Source organism: Trachinotus anak, unplaced genomic scaffold (genome assembly GCF_046630095.1).
Source record: "Trachinotus anak isolate AG129_WGS33_773 ecotype Australia unplaced genomic scaffold, CSIRO_AGI_Tana_v1 ptg000014l, whole genome shotgun sequence".
Taxonomy (NCBI): domain Eukaryota; kingdom Metazoa; phylum Chordata; class Actinopteri; order Carangiformes; family Carangidae; genus Trachinotus; species Trachinotus anak.
In genome coordinates, this window is record NW_027273865.1 from 14,017,899 (window position 1) to 14,035,646 (window position 17,748).

The window sequence follows — 17,748 nt, forward strand, 5'->3', positions numbered from 1 at the left end:
TATTTGACAATCAGCAGAAGCATCTTCTGTCATAATGGTAAAGATGGAAGAAGGAAATATGATCAGGTATATGTGCGGTCTGTGTGCAAAAACCTACACAGAGGTAATGTTTTGTGTCTCTTTTTCAGGCAGGTTTTTCTGTGTGCAGTCTTACTTTGTTTCTCTTCAGCTGTCCTGTGTTGTTAAGCAGTCATTGTCATTGTGTTGCTTACAAGATGCACAAAACAACCTGAAAACTGTGCTTCCTCTTTCTATCCTACTTTTCATGGAGGAGAAACTGCACTGAATAATCTCCAAATTCGCCAGCAGTTAAACCCTTTTACTTGTACTGAGATTAATTTAACCTTACAGTATTACACCCACAGTATGCCAAGCCTTTCCCACACATTATGTCAACCTAACCGCTGACTGTGGTACAAGTCCAGTTACAGTACATACTTTGTGTAGAAACCCCAAAGGAGTCCGTCATTTCACAGGCATCAGAGGGAACCGCTGGGCACTATTATCTCTATCTCTGACTGCTATCTCTCAGCTGTGGCACACTCTCTCTCCACCAGCTGAGCTTATCGAGGCCATACAGCTACACAAATGCTCGGTAGCTTCAGTTGTAGTTTTTGAAGCTCATGACTCTGTCGTTAGGATCTTGATTTTCAGGTGTGGTGACATTTTTTTTAGCCAAGTAGAAACTTTGCCCTGCAGTCTGTAAGAGTCCTTCGTTCCGGAGAGACAATGGCTTGGGGAAAAATGATCTGCAGCAGTCAGGTTTGTCTCTGAGAGCTCATTTATTCCTTTGGGAGCTCTCAGAATAAGGTCCTAACTGCCTCCTCTTTCAATGGCACCATTCAGGGGGAAAAATCAGAAAAACAGTGAGAGGCCTAGTGAAAAAAGAGAGGGAGAGACAGAAAAAGACTGGCTGGATTTGTGTCAGAGGCCCTCTTTGTTTGACTACACTGTAACCCCACCACACACACACGCACACACGCACACACACACACACACACACACACACACACACACACACACACACACACACACACACACACACACACACACACACACACACACACACACATACTTGTGTGTCGATGCACCATGCAGAGGAGGTTGTAGTAAAGAGGACAGCAGTGTCACTTCTCATTAATCCACCGTGTTAAAAACAAAACTGATGGGAGTGCCACTCAAAGTACTGTCATGTCCTTCATGTTTAAGAGAAGGCTTGTTACAGCAGAGCGCAAGACATTACGCTCTTGTAATAAATGCGAAGCAGCAGAATAAATGCTGCTGCTTAGCATCCAAAGACACTCAATTTACTGCCCCGTGTGACCATGACAGGCATCAAATCCTTGTATTTGAGAAGCTAGAAACAATGAATATTTTACAATTTAACTTAAAGATTGACTGAATCAATCACTTGATTAATCAAAACAGTGGCTGATTAATTTTCTGTTGATCGATCAAACCTTGCAGCTTTAGGTTAGACCAGCAAGCAGTGGGAAATAATGCTAAGAATCTGCAGAAAGTATTTCTGGTTTGTTTGTGGGATGAACATGCAGAACACTCCTTATATCTGTCAAAAAGGCAGTCAGCCTCAACTAACTGTTGTCAGATTGCAAGGTACAGTTTTAATTTCCTAACCCTAACCCTAAGCAAGAGGTGGTTTCCATTTTTGCAACAAATGTCTCAAATAATTGATGGTAATGATAGTGCTAAACCGGAAGTCACACCAGATGAACAGCCTAAATTAGCTTCTTTTGTTGTGTTACATATGTGTGGCCGTTTATTAGCACAGTTTATTGTATTATTGATAATATTGTTAATATTATTTTGATGAACTGTCAATGGTGATGCATCCATTCTGTCAGCAATTTGTTGATAAGTCGCTTTTTTACCAAGAGAGGGATGTTGTTGAGTCAGAAAGTGCTGACATCTCAGACTCAGAATTGTAAGTTGGACACTAAAGTGAGTGGCTTTTCCCACTTAGCTGCTCGTGATTATGGTTTAAACTATACGACATGACTGTGCAAAAGGTCCCTGACTTTGCTCGACCCAGCAACATTGTTGCGATCTTAGGACAGTGGAGCACCCTCAGTGTGGTACATTTTATATCAGTGGATTAATCGCCTCTTAAGTCAGCCCAAAAGTGTCATTGAGCAAGGCACTGTAGCTGACCCTGTAGTGTGGTATCTGTGGAAGGAAACAGAGTGCCACAGATCAATACAGCCTGATCACTTATCACTGTTCTGTCTTGTCTGAAGTCAGGAAAAATTGACTGTTTTGCAGTGGTCTGTTTTTATTTTTCTTTTTGCCTTTGGTAAATCTTGAATATTGCCAGATCCTGTTCTTAGCCTTAAATACCCCTTTTTGGCTCATTTCTGCGTCTGCACTGATTAAATAATCTTTTTTTAGTGGGGTGCATGGAGGAATGTGCTTTAGGAATTTTTTGATTGAAGCTTACCCCGTGCTTGACCCTTGCTAATCCGGTCACTGGAAGCAGTGAGATGGACTCTTAAGACTGTTGCTCAGCTGGGAGTCTGGTTGTGGGGCGTTCGAGGCTGTTGAATGAGAGCCCACATCTGTTTATGCCAGTAGACTGCAGCAGCACATTATATATCTCTGAGATGTAGCTGAGAGCTGCAGGGAAGAACAAGTGTACTTCAAGAACTTGAGACCAAGCCGTTAACCATGACCTCTGACCTCCCTTTGAAGAAGGCAATTTCCTCATCACATGATACATGACTTTAGGACATTTTTTATCACACAGCAGCTCTAACAGTGGATATTATGGATGATAAGACCAGCTTTTCTTTGCCACATATAGTGTTTCTATAAAAGTAAAGCTTCCGGAAAAAAGCCCTGAGACTATCCCAGCTGTTTGACACATCTTCTCTTCTCACTGCAGGAGGCCTTCTCTTCCTGAAGCCTCATCATCATTTAGCCTCATTAGTCTGTCACTGCTCTGATTCGGTTACAGGAAGAACCTTGAAATACCCAGCAGCTCACACACACTTATACGTTGACACACTCATGCCCCCACTTCCTGTGTGTGAGGGCATTATTGTAGAAAAATACCTGAAAACATCTATGGCAGACTGAAACAATGTCTTTTGCCTACATTACTTTGAAGAATATAAACATTTTTTTTCTTCAGTTTATTATATTTTATTGTCTAACAACATTTTTCATATGAAATTTCAGCATAGTCACCAAAAGTCCTGTAGGTGTACCAGTTAACCAGTTTTTATGTTTTCTCTCTAACTAGCATCAACTTTTACACTTCTAAGTTATTCCAAAATAATCAAAACATCTTAAATGCATTGGTGTTTAATCTTGTCTTTACAAAAAGTAGCTGCACAGGATCTAACATAACAGTTTTCAATACTTTGTACCAACCAAATTGTGAGAGGAAGCATTGAGAATCAAAATAAATATGCCTGTTGGAATCTAATCTCGCAGAAACATAAATGTCTTTGAAAGCTCAAGATATAGAACATTTTTACGGAGCAATGTACAAAACACAGCAGCTGCAAACATGTCTGCCCCCCCCCACTGTGTCAACCCCTTGATCTTTGTTTTGAAAGAGATTGTGATTTGTTACCTGCAGGCAGCAGAATGATTGTATCCTGAGCAGATCCTCTGCTGCTCTGATGACTTGCTTTTCTTTTTTCTTTTTTTTTGGTTTGTGTGTTTATAGGATTTGTGAGAGATTATGATAATGGACCAGTGATTACTAACCCCTAAATAACAATCGGCAGGCTGATTTTTCTTGGAAGCACCGTAGCTGACCTCAGAGTGCAAATTGCGGCGTGCAGTTTTATAAATGGTCAAGATATTTCAGGCTAATTTGAGAAAATCTGTCTCTGCTGTCCTCTCCTACTCGTACTTAGAGGTGACTGTTGGGAAACAAGAGGGCGAATTGCTAATCTGCTGTTTCTGCCACATCACACAGTTTCTGTCTGCTCTTGCTCTGCCAAGCTGCACTTGTTGAGTACAAAGGGGGGAATGTCAGCTAATCACTATTGTGTTGGAAGGGTTGAATATGACAGATATATTTACTATACTTGAATTGCTCTCATAGTCTCCCTTCAGAGCTGTCATCTTCTTGACAGGTGAGCAAACATGAATCCAACGTTAGTCCTAATTGTAAAAGCCTGTATCACTGATATAGTGCAACGGCAGGCTTGCTTGTTCAGCTGTCTCTATACAAGGCACGATCATTTGTTTTTTTAAATGGTTAGGTCTGTAATGATTAATCATAGCAGTAAAGTCTGTGTTTTCCAGCCAGGTGTAGGAAGTAGTGTCCAGGTACAGAGATCATGGATGATCCTCCTATAGGGAAATCCTTTAAGCCCTTTTTCAGTCCTTCTGACAGCTTAACTCAGTTCTAAATCAACATATAATATAGCCATCAACTAATTTAAGTATTTTATTAAATACATATATTAGATTATATATAGATGTATTAGATTTTGCATCTATCACTGCAAAAGTGTAAATGCAAATATTTGATATACTTGAATTTTGCATTATAAGTTGTATATTATTACATCAGTTATAATACATGCACTGTATATTAACTGCTACTACCAGTACAGCATAAGCAGTACTGGTATGGATGTATGGATGTAGGCTCAGAAAAACAAGCATTGTAAAAAGAAACAGTTTATTGAGTAGAGCACTAGATATTTGGATGGTTTTGATTTCACTGATTAGTGTTGTGAGCTACAATACTGAGATAAAATCTTTTATTTTGACTACTCTGATGTTTTCATTCAAATGATTCACTGATACACAGCAACTAAACATGAAGGTACCACACAGATCCACAGTAATCACGCCATCTAAGCAAAGTGATAAAATAAAGCTAATTAATTTTTCATTTAGATAATAATTGATTGAATTGATTGAAAATAAAATATATGATGAATACTGATGAATACTATTAAGTTATATGTAATTCTAAATGCTGTTGTAAACAGGCAGCCCTACTTGTGTGTGTGTGTGTGTGTGTGTGTGTGAGAGTGTGAGTGAGTGTAAATGTGTATATGAGAGAGTGTTTTCCTCGCTGGTCCCTGCGCACACCCTCGGGTTAATCAGTGTGGAGCAGCAGTAGCCTGCTGCTCTCCCCTGAGACGTCTCTGTGGGAGCTGCAGCAGCTGTGACGATGTAAGTCACCCCGAGGATCTGCCGCTACTGCTGCACACACAGCCATGGCAATAGAGGCCGAGACCAAGAGCAGGGCACAGGGCGTGTAGTATGGCTTTCTTAATCTCTCTCTTGCATATGTTTTTGCATTGTGAGCCATCAGTTAAGAATCTTAATTATATCTAATCTTTATTTTTATACTGCTTGTATAGTTTAAGCTGTTATTAGGTGCTTTCCAACAGTCTAAAGATGGATATTTGAGTGAATCATCAACATTGGTCCTAGGTTAGAAAACCTGAATGAGTGTGCAAGTGTTGAATTACTTTATCTAATTTACAGCAGTGAAGCACGTGTAAGTCATGTGCCTTCTGGCCATAGTTTGGATCAAAGAATCAGTGAGGCTGATGTGTTCATTTCAGCTGGTCTTGTGTCTGACCTGCATGTCACTGCACAGGAATGCAGTTTCTTGACAGTCAGACAAGATGTGGGCCTGGTCTCTAGTAGCTGTGATAGGTAGCAGCTAGCTGACAAAATCTAGATGGTAATCATGGATGCGTGCTGCCAGCCACCTGATGCCAGGTTATATGCCTTGATGAGCCGGCAGGATGGCTGTGTGAGTGAAAATGTCTGTGTGGTGACTAATGCAGTTTTTTATGTGTTATGTAGTAAACACACAGGCCAGAACTCTCTAAGAAGTTTTTCTCGTTTACAGGAGCTGTCTAGGACACTGTTAGAGGTGAAGATTAACAGTACATATTTGTATTCATTAGGGCTATAAATAAGTTATCAAATAATCTTCAGTTTAATTTTGCAATTAACTGATCAATTGCTCTGTGTTTAAGAAGACAGTGAAAAGTGGAAAAATGCTTGTTATAACTTCCCACAGATCAAAGTGACATATTTAAGTGTCTTGTTTTGTCTGACTAACTGCCAGAAACCGGAAAATGTTCAGTTTATTATCAGTTGTGACAAAGAAAAGCATCAAATCCTCACATTTCAGGAGCTGTAGACAGCAAATATTTTTGCTTAAAAATGACTAAAATTATGATTTGATTATAAAAATGTTTGCCAATTTATTTTCTTTCAATCACAGCTCTAGTGTTCATGTACACATACTTACACAAACACAAATGTAAGCACTGAGCTAAGGCCTTTTCTTAGATAAGTAAAAAGTTTTTTAGGAAAGGCCAATAAGGTTTTTGAGATTGCCTGACCAATAATAAACTTACAGCCATACAGTAAGGTTCACCTTGTAAACTCCTCTGCTAATCCTCCTTACTTACTCTGTCACTAGGTTCAAGCTCTGCAGATGTAATAGAAAAGCCTCTCCTTACAGCTGGCTCTGGAGCTTGGCATATGGCTGGTTAAGCGTAGATAGTGTCTAAGATGACCATCTATAGAAAATACAAGGAATTAGCTAGACTGGAGTATGCTATGGAAACAGAAACAAGTAACAGATGCTGGAAGTCTGCTGATGAGTGCACTTTTACTGCCCTAAGCTTTTTCTTGTCTTTTAGGAGTTTAGAGCTCATTCAGCCTTGCTTTGATGCTCGCTTGGCATGTGGTTGAGAGTAGCCTGCAGAGACGGAGCGAGGGGTGATGGACAGACTGATTAAACCGCAGGGGGAGAAGGGACAGATACGAGGACAGTTGGGTCAGCGTTTTACAGACAGAAAAGTAAAATCAAAGAATTAAAAGATCCACTGTGGCACATTTTAAAGAGCTTAAAGTTTAGAGTTGGTCAGTTATTGCAGTAAAGCACATGCTGTGTGTGTTGTGTGTTGCTGCAGCGACAACACACATCAGGCTGCAAAGTGACCAACTGTTGGCCATGTTATGTGGATTATTGTGCTGTGTCTTTTTATTTACTGCTCCGCTCTCAGGTTGTGTGTCCTCATCGCCTGCGGCCTAACGCCTACATCATACATCTTCTCATTGGTGCACCTTCCCGTTTCTATGGCAACCAGCGCCAGCATAGTGATCAAACAGCTACAGCAGCATTGCTGGTTTTAGTGAAAGGAGCTCTGTGTATAGCATATGACTTCATCACTGTATTTTCCTCTTATGTTGGCCAGAGTTAAAGTGCACAGCCAGGGGACTTAACTCATCCCTTAAAAGATTTAGAGATGTCTGATTTTGAATTAGTTTATTGTTTTTGTTTGTGTGGAGGAAGCTCAGTTTGGAAAACCATGACCACAGTGCTATCATTATTTTCTTAGCCAGTAATAATTAAGAATGTGAGTCTTAAGAATAATTATAATTGATGAAATGAACACCTATGTAATTACAGAAAGTTTTGGATTCCTCCCAAAAATCTGAGTAAGTAATAGAGTATCTGTGGGCCTTAAAAAGCAACAGTATTTAAAGGTATTATATTAAATACGGAAAGGCTTAAAGCAGGTCAGGTCTTGTTATAGGATTAATTAATCATATTAGTAATAATTATTGCTATATACCCAAAACAATTACTGCCTAAAACAGTTTTGATGGATAGCAGAAAAACACAGTGTTTGTTTAGTGGTCACAACACAGTAATTATATAGTGTTTGATGTGAATCAGACAATGCAGACAGTGCAGATGACTTTGCAAATTCATACTGGAACATTGGAATCAGCTGATCATCAGTCTCATTTTTGAAATATATCTTCACTCATATTGATCAGCTGCTGATCAATCAAGCAACTCTCTGCTTGATTTATTTGTAGTGAACATAGTGATAGTTTAGAGACTTTCATTCTGCTGCTCTCCAGTGGTTTACCCTCATGCGACACTCCCACTCCATCCTGATTTCATGTTAATGAAGATCTTCACAGCAGGATGGAGCCATGTGTCGTTGACTTGTGTGAGGAACGAAGCAAACCAGGGTGTGTTTTTTTTTTTTGTTTGTTTTTTTTTTCTTTTGTTTTGTTTTTTTTTTTTTTTTTTTTGCTGAGCATACCCATTGCTCCATTTCAATTCGAATAAGACGAGGTGGCGAGAATCGTGGGGGAAGACTGAGGGGCGTGCAGAGGAATGGAGATGTGAAAGGGATGAAAGTGTGGCAGTCCCCACCCCCCAGTGTTGGAGTGTGAATGGGGCTGCCCACCCCTCTCTGCAGGGGGTTCCCTCCCTCTCCTGCAGCAGACTACAGCATTACATGTATTTTAAAAAAAACATAACATACACAGTATTTAAAGAATGCTGAAGTGAGTGGTGGTTTATATTAAACTGTGTTACTTCAAAGAGGAAGTTACAGGAAAAAAATTTAAACGGTTCATATTTTTGTGTATAGTGAAAGTAGGCTGCCTAATTTTTCTTTAAAATTTGAATTAAAAAAATTAATTCCAAGATTAAATAACTAGTGATTCAGGTTGTCATGTGTGAATATTTGCTTGTTAATCCTAAATGTTGAATTGCTTATTATGTCCCAAAAAAAGGAAACTGAAAAAAACAAAAGCTAATATCAGGAAATGCTTCAAAAATGACGGAAATGATTAATCAATGATTTAAAGGAGTCGTGCAATTAATTATTAAAGTATTTGTGGCAGACCTGCTGCAGCAGGTCCGCTGTAAAGCCATTTAAGATGCTTTATAGGTTTAATGATAAGGTAAGGCTAAATTTACAGGTTTTGATACCAGCTGATTGATGTCAGTTCTCTAGAAGTACACTGGCATGGTAGGAAAAACTCATGAAGGCCTTACACATTTGGAAGTATTTCACAACTCTGGCAGAAGTTTGTTGTGTTGATTTCATGTATGCATTTAACTTGATGCCCAGATTTGAAAATAGAGGAGCAGCAAATCTGAGCTTGAGGCTTTTCATCACATAGTATGAGGGAAAACTTCAGTAGACTGAGCTCTGGAGGAGTACTGACACAGCAAATGCTCTGAAATATTCATGCATCTGAGATGTGACAGTAATCCCATCTTAATCACAACATAATACCAGCAGTGGTGAAGGCACAGACACGCCTGCAGACACACATACAGACGCTCTTTTCTATCCCATCAGTGGTGGCAGTGGTGGTGGTTTTCACTGTAATAAGATAGCAGATGAATTTATGTATTTATATAATTATTTATGCTGAACTCATGGTCCTACTGCCCTGAAAACATACTGTATGTACACAGACACACAGAGGGAGTAAGCCAACGCTGCTCTGGCTGTGTGACAGATTCCACTACCAAATACATGACATACAATCGAGACTTAACCAGAGTCTCACTTCACAAGTCGACTTTCCGGCTGGCGTGTGTGGACATCTGAACTCTGCACTCTCTCCACTGCTTCATGTAAAGGATCACTGATGTTTAGATGTTGTGTTTGTGGAGCCACACAGGTCATTTGTCTTTATCCTGGTGTTCATGAATCCTCTGCAGTGTGTTTTGAGACCTTTACTGTGATACATGCATTCACCAGACCCAGAGGAATTTAATGGCTTAAAAAACACAGCTCACATACAGGTTTTTCAGGAATAACAGCAATACCACAGCTACCTGATCCTCACACCAGCTGAATTTGTGTCACAGAGGTGATGAGTCAACCATGGTGGCAGTTCGTGAGGTTGTAGTTTTGTGTTTTGTGTTTGTGTGGTTTACCAGCTATGAGTCCCTTCGCTGCTGTTGTTGACCGTCTGACCACTTCACCCATGTCTTTTGTGGTTGGGACTCATAAGTTAGGTGTCTGCTGGCCTCTGTATGCATATCTAAACACCCATGGCTATTGTTTTCTATGTGAGTCCACACACTAGTTGCATGTTGATGTGTCAAATCTCCAGAAAAGCAGCAGTGTTATTAAATTTGCTTTCTCAGTGCTCACTGCTACTGCTGTCTGATTGGCACATCCAGTTTGAGCTATAAGCATTAGTTACATGATGCCAGTATGTGCTTGACTTAACTTTCTCACTAACTTAAACAGTGTTTTTTGGTCAAACTTCAGGTAGAAAACAATACAATACTTTAAGTCCCTGTGTTTAGCATTTATAAAGAGTACACAGACATTTAATAAATGATTTATTACAGACTATAATGTACTTTTAATGTATTATTTGGGGGCCAAGCAACTAAGCTGCATAGGCAACCATACACTGCCTGCACACAGTCGCTGCATACAGACAGACAGGTTTAATTACTTTAGGGCTGAGGCCAAGGTCTGTGTTGCAAACTCTGCCATGGTTGGGAAGTTTTCACTTCCAGTTTAATTTCATTTTCAGGGCAGTAGAGTGAAACCAGAGCTTTAAATCCTTGCGGACGCTGCTGGCTTTGTTAAGAAGTGACACTCTGCTGTGGAAACACAATCACTGACCCTTGTCCTCCCTTGCTCTCCCCTTTTGCTAAAGACAGTGTTATTATCCTACCCATGGCAGGATAAGTGGACTCTGATTGATTGGTATTGATTAGAACTGTATTTGTCAGACAGTAATGGGCCTCCCCCTCAGGACATTATGTCTGCTGATTCCCACCTGCCCCCTCCTCTGGCCCCACTTCACCCACTCTTTATGTCCTACTTGTATTTGAAGACCCCCCCCCCCCCCCCCCCCCCCCCATTCCCAGGCCCCTCGACCTCTAATCATAGTGCACAGTCTCATTCACTTTGACTCCACTTGTCCTCTGTATTTCCATCTGTCTCTGGAGATAGGTGCTGAGGAAGAGACAAGAGATGAAGCAGGGGTTTGTGTTTGAATACTTCCGCCTGTACAGATTCAGCTGATTTTGTTGTTTTTTTTTTTTATGCAGATTATTTCTGGTCAGCATTTGAGCTCATATTAAAACATCAGTTTCTGCAGAGGAAAAAGTATTGTTTTTGCCTCTGTTTGTGTTCAAGCCAGACTGTGTGTATGGAAACGTGTTTACTGTACAGATAGACCCCCTCAGGCATCTTTGTTCAGACACCCCGCACACAATAGATGTATGTGTGATGATGAGCGTGGAACTCATTACAGCTGCTCTGCGGAAACACACATACACAGCCTCAATCATTACTGCCACACACAGATTATGTGAAATACAAAAGGTTAAAAACATCAATGTGGCACATGCGTGCAGATGAGCATATAAAAAAAAATCGCAGTGATTCTGTATGTTGTATGCTCCTGTTATGCATCATATACAAAACTTGGAAAGAAGTCAACTTCAATTTAACAATATGTTCATTTCTCTTTTTCTGCAGAGTAAAATACGGAGCCTCCCCTTCCCTCACCGTGACGTCAAACCTCACCAAACCTGCTTCATCTGCACAGCTGAAGGCAGAACAAGGTAACATGAGTACATACTGTATTATGGTGTGTGTTTGTGTTTGTGCAATTTATTTATGGTTAATTGTGATCTGAGGTTTGATGGTATGGACTTGGCAGACTGAAACATTTAGCTGACTTTAAAGCAAACATTTGTTTTAGGTCAGTGTGATGCACTTTTATGGACCGTTTTAATAGTGTAAACATTTCTCTTCTAATCGCTAGAAAAATCTGCAAGTTGTTATATTTGTCTGCCGGTGCCAGAATGTAAGCTCACTGCGATTGCTTTTGATTTGCTTTGTTTGTGTGTGTAGAGGTGGTTGTTTGTATTACCATTATCTTGATATTAGATTTATTTGCTTTATTTTATAACCAGTTTCACTTGCTGTGTTTGGCTCTAAGAGAAGTTAGTTTTCAAGTCTTGATAAAAGACTAATTGACTTGATGACATGGATATTTTTCTGCAGTATAGGGATGAGCTGTCTACTCTGCTTTTTTGTAGATACTTCACTCGTCTTGTCTGCGTTTTGTTGAGATGATAAAAAGCAGGTTATCTGATATGTTCTTTTTCTATGTCTTTAGTTTCATTCCCGTTGTTGTGATGAATGTGTTGTTATCAGCAGCCTTTACTGTACTTTTGTTTTGTTGGCTTCAGGAAGCACTTTGACTTAAGTAATGTCACAAACACTGAAATACTTTTGTTTTATTCTTTTTTACTCTTAGGTCCTTAATTTCTTTGGTATTGTAACAATATGTATTTTGTGATCCTCGTGTGAATTGATCCTAAGGATGTCTGGGATTCTCTTACACAACAATTGAATATCAATGAGCAGGATTTCTTTATTATTATATTTGATATGACTTTTGCATCAGTGTGATGAAGTATCTCGATTTGTCAGGTATTTAATTATTTCATTTATTAAATTCAATTGCCTGTTATTTTATCCATAGTTTTTCAGATGATTTTCCAGAAACCTGCTGTTAGGGATTATTTTCTTTATTGATCAATTAATGATTTTATTGTCACAATACAGAGACTACAACAAATGTAATAAAATATAATAATCGTCCAAAACCCAAAAATATAGAATAGATAATACATTTGTTTTTACCATGAAACTACATGTAGAAACACAGCGAAGGACGATTTCTTCCTATTATTCAGTATAACAGCTTGTTAAACACATAATTACTTTAGGTTAGAAAGGCCATCATTCAACTGGACATCTGAGGTTCACGACCCCACTGAAGGCAAGTCTCTACCTTCTTAAAATGTCCGTAAGCAGTGAGCAGCTCCTGGCCTGTTGACCTGTGACCTCCTGTGATATATTGGCGATGAACTGGATTGTTTCAGGAAATTTTAGGTAACCAGGGAAATGGGGGCATCTTATAAAAGCTCTGCAGTATCTGACTGTTTGCTCCTTGTTTTCTTCTCACCATTCATCTGATCCGTCTCCTACAGATAAACCAGCGAATAATGATGATAATGAATGGTGATGTGGGCTGCAATTTGTGATCCTCCAACTGGATGCACATTATAATGTTGTAACTCTGTGTGTGTGTGTGCGTGCGTGCGTGCGTGTGCGTGTGCGCGCGCGTGCTAAATAAGTCTTGCTCTTTTCACACCAAACCCTGGTTCCCCCCCTCGAGCTCTCTTGGTGTTTTGGGACAGCAGCCTGACAGACAGACGGGCAGATGGAAGTGACACTAGCAACATCAGCAGGATTCAGCAAAACAATAGAGACGGAAATCAATGGAGACAATGACAGTGGGGTCGGGTGAGACTTGAGGAAAAAACTGGGGAGGAAAGTGAGTGGAGAGGAAAGCAGGGAGACGGGGAGAGAGCTGCGGCCTAGTAAAGCTTCAGCCTGAGAGAGAGAGATGTCGCCTCCAGATAAGCCAAACACACTTACAAGCCCAATATAGACCAGAGTCAGAGGCTTCAACCGTGTGTTTCCTTCCAGCCCAATGTTCTGATACGTCAGTGTTGTTTTCAGAGTTTCCTGTAGAGTTTTGTTGTTGTTAAATTTGCCTTGAGGTGTCTTCCATGTCTGATATGTTTTCTAGCCTGCCATAGGCAGTAATGTTAAAAAATAAAATTTAAAAAAATAAAAAAGTTATTGTATATGATTTTAGCAAGCTGTCTGGAAAATCTCCAGTACGTTTGTTCCATATCTGATGTCAAGTAAAATTCATTTGTGGACCATAAATAAATCTAGGTCATGTTTGATGATCAATTACTGATCTTTTTTAGGAATTATTGTCATATATAGCCAGCAAGTAGTGACAGACTTAATATAATTGACAGTAGATTAATGCATGTGGAAAATAATTCCAGGATGTTCCAGTCGTACAGGTTATCATTGATATCGGTCCTAGTTTGGTCAGTATGACTGGTTGTTATGTGGTGTTAAATTGCTTCCCATTTGGTATTAAACATATCTCAAGGTTAACTTGGTGAACCTTGCTGAAACCCTGAGAAAGTGTTGCATTGCTGAAGACGTCTTCCTGCTGTAGTGAAGTAAAGCGGTTCTCATATAGCCTGGTTTAGTGAGACCTTGGCAGAGGCAGAGACGTGTAGCTCAGTTTGGCACGTATGCCAGCACGACATCAAATTTGTTTATCAAATCTGTTTTTGTGGAGGGAAAACAGGTGCCTCTACAATCACATCAGGAAAACACAGACACCAGCAGTCATCCTGTAACCTCTCATCATGAGCCTTTCTGACTACTACAGAGTACAATGAAACATCTGGACCACTGACCTTGCACTTATTGTTCCATCTACCACTTCCTTTAAAAGGCACTGACTTTTTAGCAGTTGACTCTGAACTCTCTCTGAAATATTCAAGATGTGTGGCCCAGCAAGGTCTGTCTTACTTAATTAGTATTGTTTGGGGATTTTGGTACACTTAAACTTAAGACTGTTTTTCTTTGTAGTCTTTGGGCAGATATCGAGTCCTAGGGTGTAACTGGAGTCCAAATCTCAAGTCTGTAGCTGTGCTTTTTGTTTTCTTTGGCTGATGATTTTAGCAGCAGCTTGGAAATGGCATGGAAGTTAATGTGTAGTCTTAATGGGCCACGTTCCAGTCACTATTTCATATTTTCTGACAACAGAAACAAAAAAACATGTAAATGAGAACAACTTCATTGGGAATTAGGCTGTATTAAAATAGCACAGAGAGTAGAGAAGAAACAGATAGATGGCTGAAACTGGCTGAGACTACGCAGAATGCAAATATGACGCATTGATGTTAGTTGTTTACTGCAGTTCCAGAACAGTTTTTAACTACCATAGGCAATCCAGCCATATACTAGGATTTGCCCTAGTCTTGTTTTTCATTCGTCACTTGAGATGGCTCTGACTTCAGTGACTTTATTTCACTGAGGTTGATGAGAGTTTAGTGTCAATGGAGACCTGATGGCACCTCCTGCTCTGTCCTCTCCTTCAGGAGTCATGGTGGCATGAATGCTGGATGTGCTGTTCCCTGTCTGCCTGCCAGTGCTGTATTGCGTTGTATTACAGTGTTGTGCTCTGCTCTGCTCTTGTCTGCCGTCTGCCAGTCATATGTACCACCATCTGTTCTTCAAACCAGCTCATAATCTAGCTCATACTCTGGCATCGTTTGCTTGATTTAAATGCATACAGTTCTGTTGCTGATGTTTTATGTCAGGGGAGTTTGTTTTTGTTTTGTTACAGCATTTGTTTACAATTTTATTATTATTTAGATGGTTATTGTAGATTTTCAGACATTTTTTTTATCTGTCTAAGTACATCTTTTCTTGTGACTTGTACTTGCTGCCACTTTGTTCTGGTTTGGCACTGACAGAAAGAGAAACATATGGCTTGTCTATCCCTCCTCATCGCTGTTCTTTTTATGTGTGTGACACAATGATCTCAGCTCAGGTCTGTCTTCATTGCTATGGCATACAGGCAACAGCGGCACCTCCTCCACGTCAAGTACGCTCATTCCTCTGGAAACTGCATTCCTGTGCTAACTCTGTCATTACAACCATCTAACCAGTGTAATTACCAGCCTCTGTGTGTGTTTGTGGTGCATGGGCCAAGCCTGCACCATGCAGGGCAAGTCAGAGCAGCTGTGGAGGGAGAGGGAGAGAGCATGAATGGGTACATCCCAGAGCCAACTAATTACAATATGTGAGTAATTAAAAGGCATTAAATGCCTGTGCTTCATCTTCTAAAGTCTGCGCTAAAGCTGGTCGTGTTTGCACAATTCCTGCTGTAGTTAATGGAGAATGAAGTCTTTCTTCTTGAGTGTTTTTCTCTGGATTGTGTTGCCATTTTGATTGTGGTGACTAATATTTTATGATGTTGTTGATTGGCTTAAAAAGTGCTTTACTTCAGACATATCCTTGCCTCTTGCTCCCGTGCCATCTCACCAATGCACCCAACGTTTCACTTTCTGATATACTGTATTTTGGCTCCTTTGCCCTTCTATATTGCCTGATAATGTTTAGATAGCTGTCCATCACACCTGATATATAACATGTTATTTTCTTTTCTTCTTCTTTTTTTTTTTTAAATATTTTTTTCAAATGTTAGCGTCATCATGAGCTTTTGCGATATTTGTTGCCTTTGAGTGAAATGTCTCAACTACTATTGGATGAATTGCTGTGAAATTTGGTTAAGGCATTCATGTAAACCTTGGGATGAATTTTAAGTGATCCCTTAAAGTGTTTGTAATTGATATTCTTATAACAATAATGTGTCAAGTGACAATCTGACAATGTGAAAGGCATAGTTGGTAGTGATAATACTACATAGCATTATCATCTGAATCTGTAGCTCTGCAGCTGTTTTCAGCAATAAAGCTCCAAAATCTACCATACAATATCTGCGACTAGCTGGTGAACATGGTGGAGCATTTAGCAGACCAAAAACAGAGCTAAAAGCAGACTGAATATTAGACTAATATTCATCAGGTTGCCAGAAACCTGAGTCCAAATGAACAATAATGTTGCTCTATAACTGCTGGGTGTGTAAATAAGCAACTGTTGACAACTTCACCATGTCAACCTCACAGGTGATGATATTTTTCCATTGTGAGTGTGTCATCAAGTTGACGTTAATATTTAGCTCAAAGCAGTGTGGCTGTTGACTGTCGACTTGTTGTATTGATGTTACCCGATGAGACATCATCATCTCACGTCAACTATCTCACAGGGAAAACTCCAACTATTCCAGGTTACCAGTGTGTGTCTGTCACTCTGTGGCTGTGTATTGAAATTAGGTATGTTTCTCACTGATGGGGCTGTGTGCTGACAGAAGTCACCGTTGAAGAGCAAACCACTTTCTCCATTGCCTCTCTCATCAGGCACCTCAGACACATAATGAAGCCATTCTGCAGCTCCTGCAGCTGGGGCCGGATAATCTGGGATTGGGCCTGATAGTGGATCACAGACAGCTCTCCGGATGAGGAAAGACTCTGTCAGAAAGCATGATCAGAGCGGGAGCCTTTGGCCCGGAAGTGCCTGTGGTTCTCCAGAAACAAAGACATGATACATTAGTGGGGCTATATGACGATGGGGGGATTTAGTTTGCTGTGAATGAGTTTTGTTGATGGTGCCTGTGTGCGTGTATGAGTGAGTGAGTAATGCAGTCTTGGGGCCAAAAATGAATTCAGTGAGGACTCATAAAAGGCACAGTGTATCATAAAACACACACAAACCACTGAGCTGCCTTGACACAATGAAAAGCTCAACTTTATGCAAATTTGACTTCGGAACGAGAGTCGACATTTGTAGGATTCATGAAAACTGAAGCAGCTAGAGAGAAGCAAGCACAGATTTGTTTTCAAAATAAAATTGTTCCTAATTTATGTTTTCTGCAGGCTGTTAAACTTACTGCAAAGAGTCAAATGTTTAGCTCCTCTCTTCATGCAAGTGTAGCTTCCCCCAGTTTTTAAACCCCAGTGTGTAACGGTGGTATCGTGAAAGTGCATACATTTTAATGTGGTTAAATGTGAGTCCAAGAGCAGTTAAACATTGTGTGTGTGAGTGTGTTTTTTCTGCTCGTAGTTGAATTGTATGATCTAATTTCTTAAAGCTTTTTTCTGAGGAGTAGAATTTTTACTGCCTCTGTCTGATTAATCATGGAAAAGACTTTTACAGTTGTGAAACTCTAAAAGGTCACAGCGTTAAATGAAATTTTATGGTTGAATAGTATCATACATAATACAATCAAAATAGAGCCAGAAACCTTGGGATTTCATGACAGTTGATTAAGGTGGACTAGCATGGTTAGGTATGGAAATAATACACTTGGAAGCCTGGATCCTAATGAGTGAGAGATTTGAAAAAGTATCTACTTTATATATGCAGATGATATACATTTGCCCTCTGAGAAAATTTAGTGTAGATATGTGAATGACTT

General features: G+C 39.9%; 1 protein-coding gene across 1 annotated transcript in view; it reads left to right on the forward strand.

Moving 5' to 3' along the window:
* The window catches only part of sipa1l3 (signal-induced proliferation-associated 1 like 3), a 74,100-nt gene that overhangs the window by 23,063 nt on the left and 33,289 nt on the right, over positions 1 to 17,748 (forward strand). Inside the window, exon 2 of the mRNA XM_071496227.1 lies at positions 11,292 to 11,377. The gene's annotated coding sequence lies outside the window, so the exon portion shown is untranslated. The remainder of the gene's footprint in view (positions 1 to 11,291; positions 11,378 to 17,748) is intronic.